At 34.2% G+C, this 25107-nt stretch overlaps 1 long non-coding RNA gene across 3 annotated transcripts in view; it reads right to left on the bottom strand.

Moving 5' to 3' along the window:
* LOC141378800 (uncharacterized) overlaps positions 1-25107 on the bottom strand; it is a 227260-nt gene that overhangs the window by 134834 nt on the left and 67319 nt on the right. The window lies entirely within an intron of this gene.

Below are 25107 nucleotides of genomic sequence, written 5' to 3'. Positions count from 1 at the left end.
TCATTTTGCAAAATATAATAAATGATTTTGATTTTGTGGTGAAAGGTACCAGGACATGTATACAAGATCACACTATATTTTTTATTTACAACATAATAAATATTTAAAAAAAATTATAAAAAAATATTTTTATTGAGTTTTATGAATATATATATATATATATATATATATATATATATATATATATATATATATATTTCATTTTAACACCCAAACAAATGAAATGTACCTCATTTTTGTATTTATTTACAGACAATTCAGCAAAGCAATACCAAAAATAAAATAAATAAATAATAAAATCAAAAAATATTGTTTTAAAAATATTAATGTTTTTTTTTTCTCAAAACACGGATTTATTTGCAATATTTATTTACTTTATTTTCCGTATTTAACCTTATTTTTTATCAAATTTTTTAAAAAAATTTAAGTTTAGTCTCACATTATAATGACTTCAATCTCAAGATTTTAATCTAACTTTATTATTATTATTATTATTATTATTATTATTATTATTTATTTATTTATTTTATTATTTTTTTTTTTTATTATTAATCCTCATCCCTAATCATCTTCCATATTTTGCCTGCATTGTCTAATAAATACAGGTATGCAACCCAAATGTAACCCCAGTAACAGTACAATACCACAAATTCACTTTATGGCTCTCAAAAACCACTTTACAGTGGTAAAATCACAGTAAAGCTCAACTTTCCATAGCTTATCTCCTCACTCGTAACAAAAAAGAAAAAAACAACAAAAAAAAAACAACAGACAGTGCCAGTTTTGTGAAAACATTTCAATTTCCCAATGAGACAGAGCAGAAGTACACTCAAAATATAAATACTTTTGTTCCTTATTTAAACTACTTATTTAAAATGAGCTAAAACAACACTGTTCTTGATATTTTGTTGAAACAACTTAATTGTTTTGAGTTGAATCTACTTAAATTTGTAAAAATAAGCTAACTTAATTCCTTCATGTTGTTCCAACACATATTGATAGTGTGGAACCCAGCATTTATTTTACAGTGTACTATACATAGAATTATGAGTAAAAAAAAAAAAAAATATATATATATATATACATATATATATACATACATATATATATATATATATATATATATATATATATATATATATATATATATATATATATATATATATATATATATATATATATATATACACATATATATATATATATATATATATATATATATATATATATATATATATATATATATATACATATATATATATATATATATACATATATATATATATATATATATATATATATATATATATATATATATATATATATATATATACACACACATATATATATATATATATATATATATACATATATATATATATATATACATATATATATATATATATATATATATATATATATATATATATATATATATATATATATATATATATATATATATATAAATCTGCAAGCTAAGAAGAGCCGGTAATATCTGGGACTGCAGGAAACCTCTGAGACGCACACTTTTGGGAAGAGCAAGCACCTGGATATGACTGACCCGATAACAGGACAGAGAAAGCAGCTGCGAGGTCCAGAAAGGCCAGATCATGATGTACTTTCCCAACACACAGCTAAAGCGCATGCGGTTTTCTCTACTTTCTGCAATCTGCTGAAGGGGCAGAATCAGCCAGAGCAAAAAAGCCAAGCAATCAAGTGTCCAGCCGTGTTTATCAGACTCAAACTGGCTTCACTGGCGGCGCCGCTGCAGGACGCCTGCCATAATTGGACTGCATTGGGAGCCGCTCTCATAACATCCCCGCATCCTTCACATGAGCCACGCAACTGCCCCATCTGCATGTAAATCTCATTCGGGATGGACTTTATGGAGGTTTATCATTCGGGTTTGACCCTGGAGCACAAACACACGATGGAATGGCTGTATATTTACATTAAATTATGAGAGCCGGAGATGAAGGTGTAGATATGGATAGACTTTACTTAACTGAGGAGAGTTCACACCTAGATCGATTGTTTTTGTGCCGAAACAGGGATTAAAATTGTTACAATGTACCAAAATAGCTAAAATTAGTCATGTGCGAGTAAACTCTCCTCACACTGCTCACAGATTTTACCTTATTTTCTTAGATTCCGCTCAGCTGTCATACGGTGTTATTTCAATTTATGACAATAGCCCCTTTCACACATACAGACCTTTCCGGAAAATTGCCGGCAATTTTCCGGAAAGGTTGTATGTGTGAACAGGTCCTTTTTGAAAATACAGGTAAATTCGTTCTGGCTATTTTCCGGAAAGAGAAGTTGTAACATTACTGGCAATTTGCCGGAATGCTGCGCTGTGTGAATGCAGAAGGAAGATTGCCGTAATAAGCGCGTGCACGTCTAGAACGTGCTGACGTGAGACGTCTGCTTTAGCCAATCACAACAGTCAGTCGCATTTACGTCCGCGCGGTTTGTGAGGATAAAAGCCTTTGAATATTGTTCCAGACACATTTAGCTGCTAGAAGTTAGTCAGGTCATGTTTATATGTTCTTCTTAATGTCAACTGTGTAAATAATCATCAATGAGATGCTTATGATAAGCCGTTGTTTGTTTACCTTCAAGCTTTGCGTGTGCTTGTGAAACAGCCTGTGAGCGCCTTCACACGCACATATAATGAACATCTCGACATGCGAAAGTGATCCAGCGAAAGTTGTTCACAATATTGATCATCCACAGAGTTCGTAATTTAGGCAAATGTTTACAAACACAAGCGCAGCCGTTTAAAGCTCATTTGTGGTGAATGATGTCAGAATTTACCAGTATTTTGGAATGGATGTGTGAATGCTCTTTTCCGGAAAATTTCCGTAACGTCCTCGCCTGTGTGAACAGCGCTTTTTTGAATATACCGGTAAAGTCGTTCCGGAAATTTTACAGAAATTTACCGGTATCACTGTGTGAAAGGGGCTAATGAGCAACAAGACATTATAATTGAAATGTGCACTTTCATTTTAAATGGAGATAGTCATCACCAAATATAAAATCAGAGTTTCTCATACATGGCCTCATTTCAATTGTTATGGGTTGTAAAATATATATCGATTCTATATCAGAAGTCGAGTCAACAAAATTTTGTGTGGAGTTTGCATGTTCTCCCATTGTTTGGGATGGTTACCCCCAGCAGGATAAAGTGCCATGTCATAAAGGGTGAATTATCTCAGACTGGTTTCTTGAACATGACAATGAGTTCACTGTACTCAAATGGCCTCCACAGTAAGCAGATCTCAATCCAATAGAGCACCTTAAGGATGTGGTGGAACGGGAGATTTGCATCATGAATAAGCAGCTGACAAATGTGCAGCAACTGCGTGATGCTATCATGTCAATATGGAGCAAAATTTCCAGTGCCTTGTTCAATCTATGCCACAAAGTCTTAAGGCAGTTCTGAAGGCCAAAGAAGGATTAACCTGATACCAGTAAGGTGTACCTGCAATAGATTGCAGAGTGAAGATCGCCAGCAGCTGGCTTCCGTTACATAAGGGCAAAAATAGATGACTAACCCCTCATTTATTCATTTTACTCATACTATTTATCATTTATAATATCCAAGGCATTGATATTAATATTAAATACTACTTTTGTTCCTTTATTAGCCTTTTCTCGACTGTTTACTGGGTTAAAAATCTTACATTATTCCATCTTCACCTGCTGGTGAAAGCTAGAGCAGCTGGCGATCTTCAATCGGCAATCTATTGCTTCTCCTGCAGTTCCCGGATGTAATGTTGAATTTTATCAGTCGAATTTGATCCACTGAATTTATGGAAGCGAATTTTTGAACTGAAATAAAATGAACTGAAAATTACCTTTTGAATATTATACATCGTATTTTTAAAGGCTATTGAATATTTTGTAAGTGAAATCTGAAAATTGAATATGAATTATTGAATTTTTAAGTATGAAAACGTGTTTGAAATATTTTTCGTTGAAATATTCACAGCTTAAATAAACAGATATGTTAAATTTCAGGACCTAAAAATACAAACCCTGGAATTCAAGTCATTAAAATGCAAGAACTTGTTAATATGGTGTATTATTTTTTTCAGTTTGTGATATTCAACAAGCTTTTTAATTCAAGACATTTGGCATTGATTTTGTCCCATAGAAATCCTAATAAAGTAACTCAACAAATTATATATTAAGATAAAGCATAACAACGCTCTGAAAGGTGGCAATTTTGTTCTAGCATACACTTAAGAGCAACATCTAATCAACTATCATTTTCACATTTGACCAAACACCATGGTGTTCTCTGAAATGTCCTGCTCAGTCATATAAAACTACTCCTGAAGAAATACACAACAGGCTACTTTTTATTGGAGTATGTCAAAATTTATCATCTCCCAGCATGCGTTATGACATTTTTTGTGCCACTTTTATAATGCACTACCACCGAGCCTGAGAAAAGATGATCATGTAGCAGATGTTTTAATGTTGCATTATTCAGTCCCAAAAAATCTTATGAAAAAAAAGATCACTTTTGTTCCTTTTTTGTTTCTCTAACCCGTAGTCATCTGTGCAGAAGACCCTGCATAAAAACCTCCTTCCCCTTTCTCACTTCAGCTCATGAAAATTCAATGGAGCTGGACTGGGGCAGATAATTAAACAGTTTTAATTGTGTTTGCAGACGGCTCTTCTTGGAAGAGCGCTGCAATTGAGAAACTGACTTGAAGTAGACCTTTCAATGTCATGTACTTGTGAAAATCTCCTGTCATCTGGCACAATGACATTGTGAGCATGCTGAGAATTAATCACACTCGGAGCTGGCATGAGTGGTGTTCCAACCAGAAAAAGTTTAATTAATTTATTTATTTATGTGAATCAATATCACATACTGTATATCTTCAAATATAACTTTAAATGACATGTTGTCCAATGTTACGTAAAGTACATTTTGTGCTATATATATATATATATATATATATATATATATATATATATATATATATATATATATATATATATATATACACACAGTTGAAGTCAGATTTATTAGCCCCCTTTTGATTTTTTTTTTTTTTTCTATTTTAAATATTTCCGAAATTATGTGTAACAGAGCAGGGAAATTTTCACAGTATGTCTGATAATATTTTTTCTTCTGAAGAAAGTCTTATTTGTTTTATTTCAGCTAGAATAAAAGCAGTTTTTAATTTTTTAAAAACCATTTTAGGGACAAAATTATTAGCCCCTTTAAGCTAATTTTTTTACGATAGTCTACAGAACAAACCATCGTTATAGATTAACTTGCCTAATTACCCTAACCTGCCTAGTTACCCTAGTAGTAAGCCTTTAAATGTCACTATAAGCTGTAAAGAAGTGTCTTGAAAAATATCAAGTAAAATATTGTTTACTGTCATCATGGCAAAGATAAAATAAATTAGTTATTAGAAATTAGTTATTAAAACTATTATGTTTAAAAATGTGTTGAAAAAAACTGCTCTCTGTTAAACAGAAATTGGGGACCAAAATAAACAGAGGGGCTAATAATTCTAACTTCAACTATATATAAATATATATATATATATATATATATATATATATATATATATATATATATATATATATATATATATATATATATATATATATATATATATATATATATATATATATATATTTGAAGTTAGAACTTCTTGAGTAACTTTAGCTCAATTTAGACAGGGACCAAATACCGTAAACTTTAGTACAAGTAAACACAAGTAATACAAGTAAACTTTACTCAGAGGATTTTGCTAGTTGTATAAGCTTTTCCTTAAAACAAGCTAAATAATCTGCCAATGTGGTAAGCAAAATAATCATGTTTTCAGTTAAGTTTTTTTTTTTTTTACTTATTGGCAGATAATTTCGCTTGCACAATTGTTCTCTGTGTGTTTCACAGCCTTGTTTCAGTGACTTTAAAATTTTAGTATTTCACTAACCACGCATAGTTTCTTTCTCAAAAACAAAAACAAAGACAAACATTCTTCTTAGGTATTATTGTAGCCCGACTTGTGCTGTTTACAGTGTTATCACACTTTAGCCATGTTTTTAAGATACTGAAAACAACACAAATGTCACAAAACTTCTCCAGAGCTCCAAAACACCCTCAGACCACAGAGGGTTAAGGACAAAAACAATCATTTGAGCTATTTTTTCTAAAATCTTTTTTTTTTTTACTTGTCTATAAAATGCTTTTTGATTTAAGATTTTTAAAAATAAATATTTAGACTAGAAACAAGACAAAAAGGTTTTTTTTTTTTTTTTTTTTTGCAGCTCAAGTTGGCAAATTGCTGTAGTTCTTTCCTGTTTTAAAACACTGACTGATAAGCCAATCGACTTCAGTCTCCATTTACAACCCTGCTGATGTTTTTTCCAGACATATATGATCATTTTGTGGCTGTCTAGGTCTCCAAACTCATCTGTCCGACTTATTGAAAACACTGGGAAAAACACAGAAACTGCAGTGACTGGAGCTTATTATGGAAAGCAGAACGTTCTATCAGCATTCCTGCAAGATCAATGTGCTATATTTGTTTTCTATGAAGTCAAATGAACTAATCCTCTCTCACGGCAGAGCATGAGACAAATTGTGTAGAGACGGCAGTGTTGGTTACTCCCCATGATGGAGAAAAAAAAAAGTCATCACAGGAATTTAAGAGGATTAGAGATCATTTTCAAGCCCTCAAACCTGCCGCTCAGTGCAAACTATTTAGTTAACAGGTTAAAACAATAGTTCAAGAAGTCAGTGCAAAAATAATTCCCTTCTGTGCTTGAAATTAAAAGAATTATATTCTCCATTTATAAAAAGCTTTAATAGACGTTTAGGTATTAGCAAGGGAAACACTTGTAAATTTATAATACCAGCAGCTGGCATTTACACCAGAGGAACTTTTTATTGCTCAAAGGTTGCTCTGTCATAGCTTGAGAATTAATCAACTTGTCTTGTGATTTTTTTTAGACTTCACATTTCCTTTTAAATGTCCTTAAACAGAGGCAATCATGAGATACTGTTACTGTAAAACACTGAGTTATTTTAAACAATACAGTTCATGTGGATGCCACAAAATTTGATTAGAAGAATTTAAACAAAATGTTTGAGCTCAAATAAATTCAAATCAATTTGTGATTATTTCTATGGCACTTTTTACAATTAATGAATTTGTAGACCGAAACAGACTAACATAAGCATATAGATGAATTTAAATTAAAGCATCCTTATTTTGGAAAGAAGTGTGTGGATATTTTACAAAAAAAAAAAAAAAAAAAAAAAAAATATATATATATATATATATATATATATATATATATATATATATATATATATATATATATATATATATATATATATAATAATATATATATATATATATATATATATATATATATATATATATATATATATATATATATATATATATATATATATATATAAAGCAACTTAAACCGTATTATTGTCTTTCTTCAAAGACAATGAAGAATGTTGGGATCTAATCTGACCTTCGTAGCAGATGAAATAGTAGTTTTGTTAATTTTATACTGTTTAAATTATAAATATTCATTCATTTTGCTTCGGCTTAGTCTCTTATTTATTAGGGGTCGCCACAGAAGAATGTACTTTCAATTACTCCAACATTGGATTTGCACAGCAAATGTCCTTCCAGCTGCAACCCAGTACTGGGAAACGCATATACACTCTCACATTCACACACACGCATACAGCGCATGTCGTTGGACTGTGAGGGAAACCGAAGCACCTAATCAGGGCTTGACATTAACGTTTTTGATCACCAGCCACAGTGGCTAGTACTTTCACAACATTACTAGCCACTCTGCATTTTCACTAGCCAGAAGTTTGTTGTTGGAAAAATATTTTTATATGCATTAATATGACTTTGACATGCTAAAATTACTTGATTAAGATTTTGTGTTTGTCCACATGCCTCCTCATTCATTTCACGTTTTGTGTGTCGTGTATGAGCAAATGGGTCATGGTTTCATAGTGTTATATTGCAATTATTTTTTTTTCACATGACTTTTCAGAACTCAAAATGAAGGATTTACCAAATTTATCTCTTACCACTCCAAACAATAATTATTTCTCAGCCACAAATTTTAAACATAAACATAGCTGTATACTATACTTTTTATTTAACAAAACATTTCTTAAAAAAAAATAAAACAATAAAAAACAATTGACTTTTAAAAAATTATTATTGTCATGTATCAAAAATATGCACAGTAGTCTGTCCTTGCTAAAGGTCTCTCAGATCACCAGTTAACTACACATAAATGGAGAGGTAATCCCATATTAAAGCAATGTTGTAAAAAAAAAAAAAAAAAAAAAAAAGATAATTAAACCATATAAACAAATGGTTTTGTTTATTTTTCAGTAAAAGAAAGAAGGTGGAAAACATACTGTGTGTGATAATGGAAGGATGATCACACTAAGGCCAATTAATAATCTGTTCAAAGCGAAAGCAACCGGTGCTGCATACAAAAAGACATTTGGAGCTCTTGAAAGCAGCAAGACTGTGGATGCATTAGCATAACTTTTTGTCTGGTCTATGTGAAATAGAACCGATCACAGTTGCGTTCCAGGCACGGTTGCTTCTAGCAAGGAAACAGGAGCGCACGAGTCGCATCAGCTGTTAGTGCGAGTGATCATCCTCTCATTCGTTATTCACCTTTCTATTGCTCGCGCGAACGAAATTTTTTTTGTTAGTCGTGCCGTTTCTCGATTCTAAGATCACATTTGCACGGATATTGGGTCATGCTTATAGTCGAACCCTGCTTTTAAGAAAACCACAATTTAAAAATAATTTTCAACCAGCCAAAGTGGCTAGTGGGAGTGACTGTCTTACCCGCCATAGCTAAAAATCTACCTGCATTTGGCGGGTGTTAATGTTAAGCCCAGGTAATAATTATTGTGAAAAGCGCTATACAAATACACTTGAATTACTGGTTTTGTAGTTGATTTTCAATTTATATATATATATATATATATATATATATATATATATATATATATATATTTTTTTTTTTTTTTTTTTTTTTTTTTTTTGAGGAAAAATGTGACCCTTTCTTGTTTGTCATCACTTAAACATCACCTCTTGCAAATATAAAATCTCATACAGGGATTTTTTGTACTTTTCAACAAAATGTGACAACATCCACGTTACAAAGTGTTTAAATGGATGTCCAATAAATAAACAGACTAAGAAAGCATGAATGAGAAAGCATGTGTGTGTGTGGTGAAATTGGTTTGCGCTCAGTGGCCCTGCTCTGATATTCCTGTCAGTAAAGAAAAAGATGCATTTAGACTGATTCTCCAAATCAGTCCACAGACATTTCACAGCAACAATAGCAGGACAGATTGCATTCTGAGGTAGGATTAAACAGCCGTCACAATCAACTTCAGATACATACACACACACACAAGCTCAAGACTCAAATGTTGTCATTAGCATAATTGTGAAAAAGATGCACATATGTTGTCGATGATGATGATGATGAATAGGAGTGATAATAAAGTTCAAATTGTAATGTATCGTTTGGCATCCAAGGTTTTTGTTCATTAAATCTGAAAAAAAAAAAAAAAAAAAAAATTAATATACAAAAAATTTTACATTTCGGTAAGCTAAAGGTAACATAATATGCCACTTGAAGATGAAAAATAATTATGCCACAATTGAAAAATAAGTCTCTGATGTCCCTCGAGTGTGCATGTAAAGTTTCAGCTCAAAATAAACAACAGATCTCCTTGAAACGTTCAGGCTTTGATCCAAATTGTGCCGTTTTGGTGACTGTCACTTTAAATTCAAATGAGATTATGCTCCACGCCCTCTTTTTCAAAATAGGTGGAGCTAAAATGTCTAAGTGTCAGAATAGCGGCAAATTCTAAACTCTGATGACAAATGGCTGCTTTTCACTCAGGGCTGTTTATGCTAATGAGGCATATACTGTCACTAATGGGTGGGGATTTTCCCCTATGGTGACAGGTACAAAGGAAGAATGTCAATCAGAGTGTTTCAGCAGACTGTTTTAATCAAGCGTGATTATAAAAAATGTAATTAATAAATGTTTACCATTAGAAGCTGGTTATATTCACAAACTGTTGACAAACAACTGTTTAAACCCCTTATAAAAGTGATTTTTGAATAATAGCTCCCCATTAGGACAAGCATAGGAACTTACGTTTTTTTTTTTTTTAACTCTATACTGCACTCCTTAACTAAAGATTTTAAGCACAAGTTAAAAAAATGTAGCTGAATTAATAATTCAATTCAACATCATGCTATTAATGTCACAGCTATGAGTTCAATGACAAAGCATAAAAAATAATCAATATTTGACAAAAAAATATGTATATATAATTACAAAACCCACACCAACATGCATTCTCCACATAAAAATGTCAACTGGCCCAGCCAGGACTCAAACCAGCGACCTTCTTGCTGTGAGGTGACAGTGCTAACCACAGAGCCACTGTGCCGCCCTTTTTCTAAACAATTTGCTAATGTAAATCTAATAAAATGATTAGATTATCAGACATATTTACAGAAGTGATATCCTCCATTTGGAGTGACAATTACTGTGATGACAGTCCTAAACACTGCATTGCACAGCACAGCATTTCATCTAAAGTTTCCCTTTGTTGAACGAGAAAACAGATACTACCCCCTGCTGATGTGGAAACACATGTCGTCTGTTTGGTGTGTTCATGAGCAGCTTTCTAGTCCAGACAAGACCAGACGCAAGCCGTAATAATCCACACCATTTGTTTTTTGCTTGCTGTTTGGCGTCGACTTTGCTAAAGTGAATTTACATTATAGGTGAGCGGTCCCTTTAAGTCTTAAAATAGTAAATCCTAAAGCACAAAGGTAAATTAATATGCAGTTCACTTTATAACTGACCTTCATCTGACTGCTACAGTTTGCCCTTCTCTGACTAGCAGGATAATTAAACTCACTCATGACAATAACCTGTCATTAGAACTCCCAGGAGATCTTCAATAAAGCCTGTGCGATTCTTCCTTGTGTGCGTGTGTGTGTTGGTTTTAGTGGTTTATGAGAAAACAAATGTGCATAATGACATGAGCATGACTTAGGTATTACAGCATTGAGGTGGTTTATGAGGACCGTGTCTTCGTAATTCAAAATGACTATTAATCATACTTAACAAGGTCTTTTGACATTCACAATTTGCCACAGGTTTCTTGTGAGCATTGGGTTCAGGGGTAGGGTTAGGGCAGTGGTTTTTAATTCCAGTCCTCGGGCCTCTGTATGTCTCTCTAATTAGAAACACAAGGATCTGTTCACAGATCTCTCAGTTAACGAGCTGATGATCTGAATCAGGTGTGTTAAGTAAAAAGACATAAGCTGCGTCCCAAACGGCACACTATGCACTCATGCACTATGTACTTATGCACTTACACACTCAAACGGATAGTACATATATGTAGTGTCGTCCCAAATGGCACACTAATGTTTTTTTACTAAGCGGAAATTCAAACCGTTTCCCTAATGACGTTTGACGGTTGCTAAATAAGTGAAATAAACGACCGAATTATCAAATAATACCTGCCGTAAGTATAACCGCATTCACCCTCGGGAGGCGCTATAATCACTCTCATAGGAGAATTTTGCTTTCACCATCCAAAATAAATAAAGTTATCCAACATGTGCGTCCAATAGCTCCGCCCCTTCTGCTACGTAAGCAAACCTGCCGTCGTTGAGTGCGTGAAGTGTCCATCATTACACACTTCATTTTAGCGGCTGAATGAGTGCATCATCCGGGTAATTAAAGTTCACTTATTATTTTTTAAATTTTCAGTGTGACGAACTACTTACACTATTTATACTACAAAATGGCGTAGAATAGTGCATAAGTATGCGTTTGTGACGAAGCTATAAGCAGCATCTCAACACTATGCACTCATTCATTATGTACTTATGCACTTACACACTCAACAGCAAGAATATGTATGTATTGTCGTCCCAAATGAAGCACTAATGTTTTTTACTAAGTGGAAATTTAAACCGTTTCCCTGATGACGTTTGACGGTCGCTAAATCAGTGAAAGATTTGTAGATGTAGATGCAATTAACAAACCCGATTCCAAAAACGTTAGGACACTGTACAAATTGTGAATTAAAAAGAAATGCGATAATTTATAGAGGTGTGAACCTATACTGGTCTCACGGTTCGGTTCGGTTACGATTATCATGCCTTCGATTCGGTTCAATTCGATATTTCGGTGCATCACGGTGCATTGACGATGCTTTCCATATACAGTGTTATATTTTAGAGGAGAGGCTATAACAAGCTGTCTGTATAAACACACAGAGACACAGCACCACACTATCTCTCATTCAAACACAAACATAGAAAGCACCAAAGAAACAAACACACACACACACGCACACACACTTAAGCCCTCGCAACAGGGAGAGCTTGCGAAGAGCGGAGCAGAAAAACGAAAAAAAAAAAATCCCTTTTCCGACAGTCCCTTGCTGAGAGCTCCTCTCAGCGCGAGCTATCCCGCCTATACACATATTGCGAGGGCTTAAACGGCGCAGTGCTCGTAGTGTGGAGCAAAAAAAAAGAAAGACAGCTGTGAAACATAACCAGCTTTGTCTTTTTGTTGGAAACACACTTTAGATCTTTTTAGGGTGAGAGATTTTAGAGTTATTGCCGTCTGTAACTGAATGTGTGTCAAGAATATCGAAAACAAAACCAACTGAACCGCGCTCCTTTCTGGCGCCCTTAGCATTTGCCTATGGTGCCTATGCCACGGACCGGCCCTGAGTTGGCTAAGTGTTGTAAATACTCGCGCTCACCTCCCTCGCGACAGAGAGCATAGGAGATAAATGATGTCAGTACATAATAACCGGTTTTGATTATTACTGAACCGATACCGAATTGTCCGCGTCTGCATCGCGGTGCACCAAAGAAACAATTAATTTTGACACCCCTAATAATTTACAAATCTCATGAACTTATATTTTATTTACAATAGAATATAGATAACATATCAAATGTTTAAAGTGAGAAATTTTTCAATTTCAGGCCAAATGTTGACTCATTTTGGATTTCAAGACAGCTACACATTTCAAAAAAGTTGGGACAGGTAGTAATAGCAAGCTAGAAAAGTCAAATGTACGTATTAGAAACAGCTGGAGGACCAATTTTCTATATAATAAAATATAGAAATTTGGAGCTTCCACATCATTGCATTCAAATTTTATTCACAATTGGTACAGTGTCCCAACTTTTTTGGAATCGGGTTTGTAACTTATTTTTAACAAACTTCTTTTCAACAGCCATCTGCACGTGCCATGAACATTATGAAATGAAATCATGTTCTGTAGTCAAAAAAAAAAGGTCAATATTTTCCAATCTGTCAGGTATACTAATCATTTTGGCCACCACTGTATGTGTGCGTATTTGTGTGTGTGTGTGTGTGTGTGTGTGTAAATGCCACACTGGCCGCCTGGCGTGTCACACAGAGCGGCAGTGACGTGATGGGCAGGTGTGACATTTACCCTTATAATTTCATCCTCCTCTCTCTCATCCATCTCTGTCTGTCTCACGCACACACACACACACTTCAAGATCTGCTCTCTGTCTCCATCACACTGTGGTCTATACAGATCCACACGCCTAATAATCATCATATTATCTGCCGGAGCTTTATAGAGGTGGACATTGAGGATGAATAAAAACAACAAATCATTATCATTATATTTATAATAATAACTGCAAGCACTTTTTGTATGACAAGTACTATGAAATGTTATGTTTTTAAATATGCAGCTGAGATATTAAGGGTGTGCTAGATTGTTGTGTACATTATTTTGCATTTGAAATCTGAACATTGAATTAAGCCAGGTTTGAAATACTTGTTTCTTTTTTTTCTTTGATTTATTAAAGTCAAAGGTGTTTGTTTTTTTACAGATAGAATTTCTCTTTTTTATTACTCCAAAGTTTTGAAAACAATGCAAATGGCCAGTAAAGATGAAAAAAATGATGAATAAAAAGCTGTATATTCATTTATTTATTTTCCTTTAGCATAGTCCCTTTATTTATCAAGGGTCGCCACGGCAGAATGAACCGCCAACTTATTCAGCATATGTTCCACTCATTGGATGGCCATTCAGTTGCAACCCAGTACTGAAAACACCCATACACACTCTTACAATACGGCCAATCTGTGTGTTTGGACGGTGAGGGAGCTCCTGGAGGTAACCCCCGTCAACACGGGGAGAACATGCAAACTCCACACAGAAATGCCAACTGACCCAGTTGAGACTCGAACCAGCAACCTTCTGGCTGTGAGCACAGCACTGAGCCATATTATCAGTCAATTTCTATGAACTTATCATTCTGTAAAATCCTTCAGAATGTAGATCATAATAAAACTGTTAATTATGATGTAAGAGCTGCTAAAGTGGAGATTTAAAGTTCAGTGCAGGAGGAAACAAAAACATTTAGAGAAAACAACATTAAAAACAACATAATTAAAATCTACAGACGAAAATGATCAAACGCTACAAAAGAAACACTCAAACATGTATGTAGCTTTTCTTTATATTAGACTGAAATGAACAGAAGCCAAAAATCAGAACAATTAAGAAGGAAAAGCAGCATTTATGCCTACAGTGTCTTGTCGTAAATGTTGCTGCTAATTAAATTAGAGGATCAAAACGAATATATACACACACACACACCGGCCACTTTATTAGGTACAACTTATATTTCTATGTGCACAAACTCAAGACGATCTGCTGTAATTCAAAGCGACCATTAGAATGAAGAAGAAAGGTGATTTAAGTCACTTTGAACATGGGATGGTTGTTGGTGCCAGGCGGGCTGATCTGAGTATTTCAGAAACTGCTGATCTACTAGGGTTTTTTCGCACAACCATCTCTAGGGTTCACAGAGAATGGTCCGGAAAAGAGAAAATATACATTAAGCAGCAGTTCTGTGTGTGCAAATGCCTTGTTGATGACAAAGGTCAGAGGAGAATGTCCAGACTGGTTCCAGCTGATAGAAAGTCAACAGTAACTCAAATAACCACTCTTTACAACCGAGATGCACAGAAGAGCATCTCTGAACACACAACACCTCCAACCTTGAGGCGGATGGGCTACAGCAGCAGAAGACCACACAGGGCACTCCTTTAAGCTAAGAACAGAAAACTGAGGCTACAATTCGCACAGGCTCACCAAAACTTTTCCTAGTCTCGATTTCTGCTGCGACATTTGGATGATAGGGTCAGAATTTGGCGTCAACAACATGAAAGCATGGATCCATCCTACCTTGTATCAACAGTTCAGGCTGGTGGTGGTGGTGTAATGGTGTGGGGGATATTATCTTGGCAGACTTTGGGCCCAATAGTACCAATTGAGCACCGTGTCAACGCCACAGCCCACCTGAGTATTGTTGCTGACCATGTCCATCCCTTGATGACCACAGTGTACCCATCTTCTGATGGCTACTTCTAGCAGGATAACGCACCATGTCATAAAGCACGAATCATCTCAGACTGGTTTCTTGAACATGACAATGACTTCACTGTACTCAAATGGCCTCCACAGTCCACAGACTCAATCCAATAAAGCACTTTAAAGATGTGGTAGAACGGGAAATTTGCATCATGGATGAGCAGCCGACAAATCTGCAGCAACTGTGTGATGCTATCATGTCAATATAAAGCAAAATCTCCGAGGAATTTTTCCAGTACCTTGTTGAATCTTTGCCATGAAGAATTTAGGCAGTTCTGAAGTCAAAAGGGGGTCCAACTCAGTACTAGTAAGGTGTACCTAATAAAGTGGCCGGTGGCTGTATGTTACAACCCAATTGCACTTTTAATTACACAATTTCAAAGATAAATTTTGACAAGTATGACTTGGTCTCCACAACATAATGAATGCAAGGCACGCACACACTTTACAGTAAGCTTTTTTACTTGACTCTTATCATCGCCCTAGCAACCAGAACAACATATCCCTCACCCTCAGTTTAACACAGACTCATTTTATCATCATGAAATGTACAGTAAGAGTGTTATTGAAGTGCTTTAAGCTTTGCTGCAGGACTGTAGATGCCGTTGGCCTGTTTTCTGTTTGCAGACCAGAGGCTGTTGTTAAGATCTATCCCATAATAAATAAAGATGCAGGTATATTTGAATATTTTAGCCCAAACTTGACTATCTTACCAATGAGGGAAAAGCCAAAATGGTGACATTCATCCATAAACACACAGATGCCAACAAGCACACAATCAATGTGAAAGTCAGCTAACTGAGGAGATCTGCCATGGATATGAAGAGCTGGAAGATGGGCTGAAGACTCTCTAAAACAAACAACGACTGGGGTGAATATACTCACATGTTCATCTATAGAAGCATGCAAAGTTGTATTTTTGATATATCTACAGGAAACATTTTATGACATTTAAATCACTAAAAGTTTAAAGTATTTAATTGAAAACAGTTTTCTGTTGTTTTATGAACTCTTATTTGTTAGATTTGTGTCCTTTGATATTATTAATGTGTATTATTTTATTTTTATCAAATATTTTTTATTTATTTATTTGTAAATAAAATAAAATAAAATAAAATAAAATAAAATAAAATAAAATTAAATTAAATTAAATTAAATTTAAATTTCACTATCTTTCAGATTAGTCCCTAATTTATGAGGGGTTGCCCCAGCGGATTATTTTATTACTGTATTAAATTTATTAATTTATTAATGGGTATTAATTAATTAACTTATTTTATTTGATTGATTGATTGATTGATTGATTTTTAAAAAACATATTTATTTGTTTACTATTTTAAATAAATAGATAAATAAATTAAACAGAATATATATATATATATATATATATATATATATATATATATATATATATATATATATATATATAAACATTTTTTATATTATTATTGTTGCAGTTTCTAATTTTAGTAAATCTTTAATTCCTTTAGCAAATTAAATAAATAAAATATTACCCTGCAAAGTTGCATATTTTTTTTCATTAAATTTTTTATATATATTTAAATTTTAAATGTGTGACTAAATTGCCTCTTTTAAATCAACTAAAAATTTACTATACACATCTACAACATTTTCTTAATTTAAACTCATGAATAAATATATTTTTAAATAATACTGCAATATCTAACTTATGCATGTACATTTATTTTAATACTTTTCTTTGAAAACCACACACCCTCATGTTGTTATTTTGTAATGTAATTTTATTTTCTTTATTTTTTCCTTTTATTCATTTAACACAACAACGAATGTGAGGTATAGTCCGTCCTGTCAAACACACACATCACATGACAGCAGACAACTACTCAAACGTCCACAAACTTGCAAACAAAAAGTCTTTGTCATTTCGGAGGGATCAGACGATCATTATCCAGAGTATGGTAATGTGTAAAATGGGCATAAATGAGGTCGGTGTTGTAATCTCGTTCATTTCAAGTGCGTATTAGCTTGGGCAACATGAAAAAATGCAGATTTAGTTTGATTCTAATGTTTAGAAACAAAACTTATGAGACAGTTGTTGTTTATTTGATTGGTGATTACAAATCTGTAACGTAATCACAAGCTTGGCAAACAGTTTTCAAAAATTTGATGTTTCAAATAAGATTTAAAGAGAATGCCTGAGCATACTGCCTGAGAGGCGTTTCAAAGATGGCCGCCAGGTGAAATGACTTGCCTTAAAGAGAGTTTGATTTTGAGTGAGCGGCCCAAAACAAAAAGCTAAACACAACCAGAAAAATCAACAACAACACACTTTTTTATGATAATAAGAATTCAAGAATGTTCATATAACTTTTAGACCCCAGAGGAAACTACGAGGGCCTTAAAAATCCAGAGCATCACTCTCAATTCCACTCAGTTCCTTCCAAATGCGCACGGCTTGTGTAATTGCGCATGATTTATTTACTTTTCGCCAGAGGGTGAGGCAGAAACGCTCAAAGATTCTCATCCAGAATGCCTGCATTCTCAGACACACGCCAGCATCTAAAGCTTCAGCGCATTACACAAAAAGAGTCCCCGTTTAAACAGATCTGATTTTCAGTTTGATGTTTTAATGCCATTTCAAAAAGAGCGAGCATCTTCAGTCAAACATTTAAAGTTCAAGCCCAAAATGAAAAGTGTGCTAGTAATTTATTCAGCCTCTGGGTTTTCTGTCATTTTTCTTCAGATTTAAAAGATTTAAACAAAAAATAAATAAATTAGCTCAAAACAACGGTTTCTGGTGATTCTTGTAACTTTAAGAGTAAAAAACAAACAAAGGCCAAACTAAATTATTATAGTGAGGTCTTCTGAAGGGAAAGGAGCTTGCCTGTGCAAGACAACGAACATTATTTACAATATTATTACATGTATGGCAAGCCTTTTTGATAATTCATGAATTGGCATCTATTTTCATCTGTTTGTATTTTTTTTATACTAGTGTGCTTTCCTTTGTCAGATTATTCTTTAGGAACTAGAACGTATTTATAGCATAGTTAAGCTGCGGTCACATAAGTGTTTTCTCCCCATAGAACCTGCATATGCTGTGAATAACACGTAAAGAAGTTGTAAATAATGTTCAGTTTGTTGCTCAGAGCGATTGTTTTGAGAGCTGCGCTGAAAGAATGATTGGCATGTGTGTGGTTTTTTGTTTTCTTAGAGTGACGGCAGCCATGGGCTGCACTTTTCAGAAGTGAAAGTGAAGCCGGTGCACACCTCATATAAATGAACATATGGCTTTTTATTAAATGAAACATTAAAAAAAAAGATTATATACAAGCTTAAAAACTTATTTTACACACACACACACACACACACACACACACACACACACACACACACACACACACACACACACACACACACACACACACATACATACATACATACATACATATATATATATATATATACATACATATATACATATATATACATACATATATACATACATATATATATATATATATATATATATATATATATATATATATATATATATATATATATATATATATACACATATATATATACACACATACATATATATATATATATATATATATATATATATATATATATATATATATATATATATATATATATACACACAYATATATATATATATATATATATATATATATATATATATATATATATATATATATATATATATATATATATATATATATATATATATATATATATATATACAGGGCTCGAAATTAACTTTTTTACTTGGTAGCACCGGTGCTCCCAACTTCAAAAATTTAGGAGCACCAGAAAAAATTTAGGAGCACCCACCAAAAATGATTGAGCACCGCTGCAAATTGTATTTTAAGGGACATATTGTATTTTAAAACAACATCAATTAGGACTAACAAAAACCAGAAACAACTATAATTAATGCTGAGATGACATTGATATTTGTGTGCAATAATTCCAAAATGTGTATGTCTAATAATTCTAGAATATTAATGATGATGAAAATGACAATAATAGTAACAATGAATTACATTTCTCATCATCATGCTGCCTTGAATGTGCTTGAATGTAAGTTATCTGCTATAAAAAGTCTGTTACTTTCTGAAAAATAAATGTATAGTTTGCATCAAACAAAAATGAAGCATTGCAGTAAGAAATATTTATTTTGTACTGCTAAACAGCATATATATGCATGTCAGATTAATAAATAATATTTCAGCTGCAAAACAAACAAAAGATTATAATAAAATATTAAATTCAAGGCTGAAAGCTGCAAAACAGTCATCAGTAACTAAATAAAAAAATATATACATCTCATGAAAGAATAGGCAAAAGAAAGTAAGTAAGGTCTCACTTCTATCACTCTTTAAAAGTTTTGGTTTCAGTTTGTGTCATGTTCCGTCTGAGCTAATTTTCAGTTTTCTGTGTTTGTGGAAAAGCAGGCGAGTCAGCTGACCCAATTTATGAGCAGGTTGAGCACCGGCGCAATACCGCTGTTTGTTATGAGACGCAGTTTCAGTGTAAACTTAGTAAAGGCAAGCTTCTTTGGCGATGATACAGTATTAGATTTGACTTTTAGCGGACATTTGCGCTGAACTGCTGAACGCAGTGAATGCAACGCATCGAGATTCGACCACCTTCTCCGAAAAGCACATACTCGATTGATCTCAGCTGGCGGATCAATATTTACCACGTGTCATGATCGCTCTCATCTGCGTCTCAACTTTAGGTGGGGTTTGCACTTTGCAAACCTGTGTGCTTTAAGTTTTTACACTTTAGCCGTTTGCATTTCCCGTGGACATAAAAGCTCCTTCCCTGTCATCTAACAGTGGATAGCCTTGAGTGATTGACAGCTAATATGAACCAATATAGCGGCAGGGAAGAGCAATACAGCACGTTTTAAAAAAAAAATCAAAACAGGTCGCACTACAACCATTATCTGCAGTCGCACTAATGCTCCAATATATATTATGAGGTCGCATCGATTAATTTTCGGGCGCATATGCGACCAAAATGGTCGCAATTTCGAGCCCTGATATATATATATATATATATATATATACATATATATATATATATACATACTTCAGCTGTGTGTATATATATATATATATATATATATATATATATATATATATATATATATATATATATATATATATATATATACATATATATCTATATATATATATATATATACATATATATATATATATATATATATATATATATACATATATATATATATACATATATATATATATATATATATATATATATATATATATATATATATATATATATATATATATACACATATATATATATATATATATATATATATATATATATATATATATATACATATACATATATATATATATATATATATATATATATATATATATATATATATATATACATATACATATATATATATATATATATATATATATATATACATATATATATATATATATATATATATATATATATATATATATATATATATATATATATATATATATATATATATATATATACACACACAGCTGAAGTCAGAATTATTAGCCCCCTGTTGATTGTTCCCCAATTACAGTTTAACGGAGAGAGGATTTTTCCAACACATATCTAAACACAATAGTTTTAATAACTCATTTCTAATAACTGATTTATTTATCTTTGTCATGGTGACAGTAAATAATATTTGACTAAATATTTTTCACAACACTTCTATACAGCTTAAAGTGACATTTAAAGGCTTAACTAGGTTAATTAGGTTAAGGCAGGTTAGGGTAATAAGGCAAGCTTCTGAACGATAGTTTGTTCTGTAGACTATTAAACAAAAAAATAGCTTAAGGGCGAATAATTCTGTCCATAAAATGATGTTTAAAAAAAATAAATAACAACTGCTTTTATTTATATCAAAATAAATTATTCTTTATATATTACTTATTCATAAAACAGTAGCATTCACTATAGTGAACGGTTATTCACTATACTGACTAATACATTGAAAACTTTAATCTTCATTCTGAACTCCATTAAACCCTCAAAAAGAGAACAAAAGCTCTTGAGAAAATAGCATGCATCTGCCCCATGGGTTGCCCAGACCACTTGCAAGCAATACAAATATCTACAAACTCACAATACGAATGTAAAAATATAAACTATTCAAGTGTTTTGCCTGCTGCTCTGGCGTATTTTCTCTCGAATACGCCGCTGACATGTGTTGTTCAAAAATGCTGCACACACACACACTTTAAAAAACCCTGCAAATGTTCTTGTATTTGCAGGGTTTATATATATACATACATAAATAAATAAATAAATAAATAAATAAATAAATAAATAAATAAATAAATAAATATCGCAATATATAATCGCAGGAAAAAAAATATTTGTTGTCAATATCAATTCCAATATCGTGCAGCCGTGGTATGGGCTAACATGAATAAAACCGATGATCCATTTGGGTGGAAAAGACAAACTACAAGCTTTACATGTTTACATGAGTTTATATCTTTTAAATGCAAATTGTGTCACTGTATTGGAGCACACTTGCTAGTCATCTAAAAAAACATGTTAATTTCATGGGACCTAAACACTAAAATGTGACCTAATATTATCATATAAAATAAATATATTAACGAATCATAATCAAATCAAAATGCTGCCAGATAAATTTTACACACCCTTAAAAAATGTTTCCATTTATTTTAAATCATTAGAGGGACGTCATTTTTATTAAGTGATCGCTACATATAACATTGAAAGAACGAGAGAGAAAAAAAGTCAAATCAATTAGCAAAACATGTGCCAAATTAGCTTCTTTCACCTCTTAAAAGAAAGCTAATCCATTTGGATGATGAATCTATTGTTTACACTGTTCAAAGACACTGACTGGATTATAAAAAATAATAATAATAAAAATCAAAAACAAATCTAATTAACCTTTTACAGTGTTTCCAAATCTGAAGCATTGGCTGCGTTCTCTCTCCTGCTCTTTGTGTCTGTTTCCTCGGGCTCCCGCGCAAACGCATTTTGCCTTCAGCCTGCCTATTCTCTCTTACGCACCATTTGAAATGAGTTCTTCAAAGTTGCAGCCTAATCTATTCTTTATTAGCTTCCTTAAAGTAATTACTCCTCCAGGGCCGAGCCGAAACACTAAAGAGGAAATGAAGGAGAAGCAGGAGCGCCGGGATCTGTTTCTGTGTTCTCCGACCCTACCGCTATATGTTCTGAGACTTGCATGATTTCACTGGGTTGTTTATTACGCCGCTCCTGACACTGCACTGTTTATGGCAAGCTGTTTCAACATCTAGTCTAAAAAAGGTACAGTTTCTATGCTACTAGGTATGCACCAATCGACTGGACAAATGGAAAACGGTCCAAATGTGCAGTCGGACTTTGCTCCAAAAGTGTTTTTCTTTTTGTTTGTTTAGCTTACATTTGATCAAAATCATAGCTTTTATAGAACAACACACATAACGGAGACCAGAAACACTAAAGATATACCAACAGACGAATTATTGTCATTGCAGCACAAGCTCTACACAGAAATGACAGAGATACATTAGGAGTGCACCGTTGGACCGGCAAGAAACGGATGACCCAGCCTGTTGTTCATTCATTCATTTACTTTTCGGCTTAGTCCCTGTATTAATCTGGGGTCGCCACAGTGGAATGAACCCCCAACTTATCCAGCATATGTTTTACACAGCAGATGCCCTTCCAGCTACAACTGATCAATGGGAAACACCCATACACTCTCAATCACACACATACACTACGGACAATTTAGCCTATTCACCTATAGCGCACGTTTTGGACTGGGGGAAACCCACTCCAACACGGGGAGAACATGCAAACTCCACACAGAAATGTCAACTGACCAGCCGAGGCTTGAACCAGCAACTTTCTTGCTGTGAGGAAACCCCACCACCCAACCAACTGTGGCACTGCACCACCCCCAGTCTGTTGTGATTGGTTTAATGACTCAGTTTGTTTTGATTAATCCAGGCTGTTGTGACTGACCCTATGACCCATGCTGTTATGACTGGCCCTATGACCCAGGCTGTTGTGACTGTCCCTATGACCCATGCTGTTATGACTCGCCCTATGACCCAGGCTGTTGTGACTGTCCCTATGACCCATGCTGTTATGACTGGCCCTATGACCCAGGCTGTTGTGACTGTCCCTATGACCCATGCTGTTGTGACTGGCCCTATGACCCAGGCTGTTATGACTCGCCCTATGACCCAGGCTGTTGTGACTGTCCCTATGACCCATGCTGTTATGACTGGCCCTATGACCCAGGCTGTTGTGACTGTCCCTATGACCCAGGCTGTTGTGACTGGCCCTATGACCCAGGCTGTTGTGACTGGCCCTATGACCCAGGCTATTGTGACTGGCCCTATGACCCAGGCTGTTGTGACTGTCCCTATGACCCAGGCTGTTGTGACTGGCCCTATGACCCAGGCTGTTGTGACTGGCCCTATGACCCAGGCTATTGTGACTGACCCAATGACAAAGGCTGTTTTGATTGGCCCAGTGACTCTGGCTGTTGTGACTGGCCCAATGACCCAGACTATTGTGACTGACCCGATGACCCAGGCTGTTTTGACTGGCCCAGTGACTCTGGCTGTTGTGACTGGCCCAATGACCCAAACTATTGTGACTGACCCGATGACCCAGGCTGTTGTGACTGATCCATTGACCCAGTCTGTTGTGACTGGTTCAATACGTCAGGCTGTTGTGACTGTCCCTATGACCAGGCTGTTGTGACTGGTCCAATGACCCAATTTGTTTGCCACTGATCGATGATCAAGTCTGTTTTGACTGGTCCGATGGCCCAGATCAGTCAACGATCAGTTAATTAACCCAGTCTGTTGTGACTGGTCAGATGACCCAGTCTGTTGTGACTGGTTCAAAACGTCATGCTGTTGTGACTGTCCCTATGACCAGGCTGTTGTGACTGGTCCGATGACCCAATTTATTGCGACTGGTTCGATTGTCAAGTCTGTTTTGACTGGTCCGATGGCCCAGTCTGTTGTGATTTGTAGCATGACCCAGGCTGTTGTCACTGGTCTGATGACTTTTTGGATGACCCAGTCTTTTGTGACTGGTCCAATATGTCAGGCTGTTGTGACTGGCCCAATTACCCAGGTTGTTGTGACTGACCCGATGACCCATTTTGTTGTGACTGGTCCAGTGGCAAAATCTGTTGTGATCAGTCAATTAACCCAGTCTGTTGTGACTGGTCAGATGACCAAGTCTGTTGCGATTGGTTCAATGACCCAGTCTGTTGTGATTGATTTGATGACCCCGTCTGTTGTGATTGGTCTTATGACACAGTGTGTTGTGATTGGTCTGTAAATCCAGTCAGGTTGTGATTGGTCCGAAGACCCAGTTTTTTTTGTGATTGGTCCGATGACCCGGTCTGTTGTGATTAATTTGATGACCCAGTCTGTTGTGATTGATCCTATTACCCAATCTTTTGTGATTGGTCTGCACATAAGCCCATCAGAGGTGTGTTCTGGTCAGCT

The sequence above is a fragment of the Danio rerio genome, chromosome 18, assembly GCF_049306965.1.
Source record: "Danio rerio strain Tuebingen ecotype United States chromosome 18, GRCz12tu, whole genome shotgun sequence".
Lineage (NCBI taxonomy): Eukaryota > Metazoa > Chordata > Actinopteri > Cypriniformes > Danionidae > Danio > Danio rerio.
The sequence above is the reverse complement of the archived record's forward strand: the minus strand, read 5'-3'. Positions and strand labels throughout refer to the sequence as shown.